The following is a 5,052-nucleotide window of genomic DNA, read 5'->3' on the forward strand; positions in this document are numbered from 1 at the left end:
TCTGCAAGGCTAAATTACAACAAAAGTTTTATCACCACGTGTAAGGATAATACATCATTCTATAAATCAAGTAGAGGATAGCCAATAAAAATTACTAGGAGATATCCAATCAAATAAACAACGAGTTCAGACAAGCATAAAAGAAGATTCTTTAAAACGAGAGTGGCTAAGCACATTAAGTATTGCCATGTGAAACCAGACAATAATTTACAAACAACCAGCAACTATATGTGTCAACTAATCAGCACATATTAGTTGGAAAGAACAACAAACATCAGAGAAAGGAAAGTCAATTAATTCGTTTTTAGAAACAGTGCTACTTAATTATACAAAAAGCTTATTCGGGTTACAAATATAAAGGGCTCCCCCGCTTAATTGCAAAGTCGATTCTTGACAATTCTTGACAAACTGTTAAAAAAAAATTATCCAGAAAAAGCATCTCATTCTCTTCCATCTTCATCATCTTCCATAGCTTCCTTCATATTAATTGTAAATTCATATTCTTGATCGCACCCAAGATATGAATCACGCATGAAATATAACGTGTATTTCTTTTCTTTAAGCTTTGATGGTGCAGTGAAATCAAGCTTAACTTTAGATTTTCTCTGAAGTGATACCCTCTTAATAGCCAGCAACTGATTGCTACTTGGATCCCCAACAACTAGCCACCAACCTTCTTCTTTTGGTTTGGGATACCTAGGTGCACCAACTGAACCTAATTCATGTCTTCCCTCTAGATCTCTTTCAAGAGTAACTTACAATGTAACATTTTCCCTAGCCCTCCTTCATAAACCTGCCCTATAGTGTGGTACCCCATATACACTCTAGAATACATGGTGAGCACTGCGAAGGGCCAAGGAAAGGCAACAATGATGATTTTAGTCCACTTGTTTGAAAAGTCGATCCCTTTACAGGGAAGTAGGGAGAGATACACAAAAAAAAAACCATTTACTGTGAGTGGCTTGAGGGCCAACCATGTGAATCACACATCTCTAATGCTAGGTAAGTGTCAGGGTAGGATTGTTGGATAGATTTCTTTATGAGTTCGTTTATAAACTTTGATATGAGAATACCCAATGCAAAAAAAAAGGCTTGAAGTTCTCTTTTGAATATGAAATGTGTTGCAAACCCATCTAGGCTAATGAAAATAAGAAGAAGGGAAATCCATGCGAGGAAATGGCCTAGTTTGTCACCTGTCTCATACCTTACATGAGTCAAACTTACGACTTTTAGGGCCATAATTGTGCATCAAATTCACAGATCCCGATCATGAAAATGCCCATTAATGGAGATCTGATAATAGATCGGGGACTTCTTTTCTCAGTCTCAGACGCACATCCAAAAATAGTTAAGCATTAAAATTGAATCCCAAAAGGCAAATTATATAATGGGTATTAAGGAATATCATGTGGGTGTTTAGACGATACTATGAACCGCACTTGCCCATATTTATCTTACAGAGAGTCTAATCCATATGTTGTTCTCAGATAATTGGCTAGTGCAAAAAAAATCAATTATAAAACACAGAAACTCCTCAGACTAGACATTGGATTGGTGGAGGAAATAACAGATTCAAACTAAATGCGAATGGAATATGTACTCCTGGCATAAGTAAAGGCTAATAGCCATTGGTGGGGATTCACATCAAATGACAAGGAGACTTGTGGAAAGTACAAATTGTGGGTTTAGTGGGCTTTGGGTACAGATTTTGAACCAAAGCTTTGATACCATGTGTAAGGCCCTATCCTAGGGTCTTCTAATAGATCTATTTCTCTGGAATTTAAATGCAATAAGAGTTAATGATTTACTTTCTTACAAGAATTTTTAAACAATGAAAATTTTACCATTCACATTCTAATCCCTATAAATTATAGTGAACATTTCATTTCAAAAAATTTACATGAGTAATCTATAGAGGAATACCTGTACCGGTGGCTGGTGGAGATGCCTTTGAGCTGTTGCTCCTGCTACAAGCTCCTCTTGATTAACCCAACTGGATTTACCTCCTAGCCAACTAGGAAATAATTCCTAGCCCAGGAAACCTCCACAGGTTCCCTAGCCCTCCAAGCCCAAGTCCAACCAGATGTAGTGTGTCCAAAATGAATAATCCAAACCAAGATAAACAATATTTCCCTCCTCTCAACAAACCCAAGAAACCTCCACAGGTTCCTTAGGTCTCCAAAATCACAGCAATCCTAAAATCACAGCCAACCCAAAATCAAAGCAAGACCCCCACATCCCCTTTTCTCCCTTCCTCCTTCCCTTTTATACCCTCCCTCTCTTCTCCATCTCAACCACCTCTCATTAATGTCATTAACTTCTCCTCCATCCTTACAGTTGACTTCTCTTCTCCCAAGTAAATCTAGGAGTACATTTGGAAATGTGATATGAATATAAAATTGGGAAATTAATGGGAGAGGACCATGTCTTCTCCCAAGTAAATCTGAGAGTACATTTGGGAATGTGAGATGAATATATATATTGATAATTAAATGGAGAGGACCATGTCTTCTCTCAAGTAAATGTGAGAGTACATTTGGGAATGTGAGATGTAATTGAATGGAGAGGACCATGTCTTCTCCTAAGTAAATGTGGGAGTACAATTGGGAATGTGAGATGAATATATATATCTATATATATATATATATATATATATATATATATATATATATATATATATATATATAATGGAAGGAGACCGTATCCTACCTAAGATTAAATTTTTAGAAGGAAATTTGAGAAAAATATAAATAATGAATTTTATATTTAGTAAATAGATTTATAGTTTCCAAAATGAAGGTATTCACCAATATTTCTCAATATTTTTAGGTAATGTAAACATTAATAAAATTTGCATGATAAGATTTAATTGGGGCATTACAGAGGAGGTGGGAGAGGTGATGATGAGGAGGAGGAGGAGATGGGAGAGGAGAAGGTGTAGGTCAAGTAGAGGAGGTGAGAGAAGTGATGAGGAGTAGAAGGGAGTAGTGGGAGAGGAGAGGAGAGGAAGAGGAGGAGGAGGAGTAGGAGGGAGATAATAGGAGGAGGGAGAGGAGAGAGGAGAGGAAGAGGAGGTGGGGGAGGAGGAGGGAGAGGAGGTGGTGGTGGTGAAGGTAGAGGAGAGGAGGGAAAGGAGGTGGAAGAGGGGTAGAGTAGGATGAAGGGGGTGAGGGCGGGGTGGGGCGGGGCCTGTTGTGGGATAAGAGGAGGAGGAGTGGGGGATGGGTTAGGGGTGGTGATGGAGGAGGTGGGAGAGGGTGATGAGGAGGAGGTGGAGGTTGAGGAGAGAAGGTGGTGGAAGTATCTTTCCTCCAAGCTTCAATAATTTCTTGGTTCTATCCCCAGTTTCGTTAAAGATTCATCTGATTTCATTTGTAATACTAAAGAAATTCATGTCGATGATCATGACATTCTTGTTAGCTTTGACATCGTCTGTGTTTTTACTAAAATCCTTATTTCAGGAGCCATTGATCTTATTTATGAACTTGTTTAATTTGAAACGCTTAACTTGGTTGAACTCTACCTCTCATCAACCTTCTTTTCTTACAAAGAAAACATTTATGAGAAAATTAAAGGTATGACAAATGGTTCATCTCTTTCTCCAGTTGTGGCTAACATCTTTATGGAATACTTTGTGGCTAAAGCTTTGGACTCTTGGAATTTAAAGCCTAAATGTTGGTTCATGTTTATCAATGATACTTTTTTCATTTGGAAACATGGTAGACTTGCACTAGATGCCTTTCTCTTGCATCTCAACAATGTTTCCCCTCATATTCAATTCACCATGGAAATTGAATCTAATAATTCTCTACCCTTGTTAGATGTCCTTATCACCCAAATTTCTGATGGTTCCCTAACCCAAAGAGGTTACAAAAAATTACTCACACTAATCATTATATTCATGCCCATTCTCACCACCACCCATCCTAAATATAAAGAGTTTTTAAAACCCTCATCTCCTGTGCCCTTAAAATAGCCACTCCCCAATTCCTTCCCTCCAAAAAATTCCAAATGTTCTAATCTTTCAGAGCCAATGGCTATCCCTCTTCTCAGATTAGTAAATTGTTCAAAAGCGTCTCTAATCCCAACTCCATCAACCCTCTTTCCTCTCCTCCTCTGGCCAAGTTTCTCTCCCTTACATAAAATGGACCACTGACCTTATAGCAAAGATATTGCTAAAGATGAACGTTAAGACTATTTTTAGACCCCATAAAATTTTGAAGTAGATGTTATTGTAAGCCAAAGATAAGTCTGACCCCATGTTGAATTCTAGGGTTTACCAAATCCCCTGTTCATATGGAAAATCATACATTGGCCAATTTATTGGTCATCTCTTCAAAGCTCACATTAAAGAAAATATTGTTGTTACATGTTATGACTAAAACTAGTAGGGGTCCTAAAAGGGGATCCTTGAAGGGCTACTAGAAGGCTAAGGGAAACAATGGATCAATAGACCATTGTCACCTCGGCTACAAATCTATGCTCTTTACAGACTTTCATCAATGTGAGGAGACTCATTATGATGAGGATCACTAAATGGATGGACCAATGATAGGATGAGGGGTGATCCTAGAAGCCTATTCACAAGAGAGGCTCAAATGTGTGGCCTCCTTGCTTTGGAGGCAAGGTTTAAATATCTGAAGGAAGGGCTTAAGGGGAACTTCAAGGCTTAGGTTAAGGGTATGTATCTTATAATGGAGGATCCTAGGCCTTGAAATTATTGTGAAAGCTTGGATTCCCAGTCATCCTTGAAGAATTACCCTTAATAGTGTATGGTACCACACATGATCAACTAGACCCAAGGGTACGGTTTAGCAACCAATGATATGCTTGACCTATTCCAGAGGGAGAAAGGGACCAAAGAAATAATTTTTAAGACAATGTGAGGGTCCCAATGAGGCTCCTAGCTTAAGGAAACTCAGGGCAAGATTCAATCTTGAGGCTAGGGCTGGAGATATCTCAAAATCCCACTGTCAGAATTTATTCAAAATTGGAGGGCACTGAGAAGACACACCAACACAATAGGGGCTAAGAGATCAAATTTTTTTGATG

At 38.4% G+C, this 5,052-nt stretch overlaps 1 pseudogene; it reads right to left on the reverse strand.

Annotated features, from left to right (window-relative positions):
- Positions 1-733: 733 nt before the first annotated feature.
- Positions 734-1,239, reverse strand: LOC149242569 (lipid phosphate phosphatase gamma pseudogene; annotated as a pseudogene).
- Between the last annotated feature and the right edge of the window lie 3,813 nt (positions 1,240-5,052).

The sequence above is a fragment of the Pinus tabuliformis genome, chromosome 8, assembly GCF_031772625.1.
Source record: "Pinus tabuliformis cultivar Carrire ecotype Pingquan chromosome 8, CPIR1, whole genome shotgun sequence".
Lineage (NCBI taxonomy): Eukaryota > Viridiplantae > Streptophyta > Pinopsida > Pinales > Pinaceae > Pinus > Pinus tabuliformis.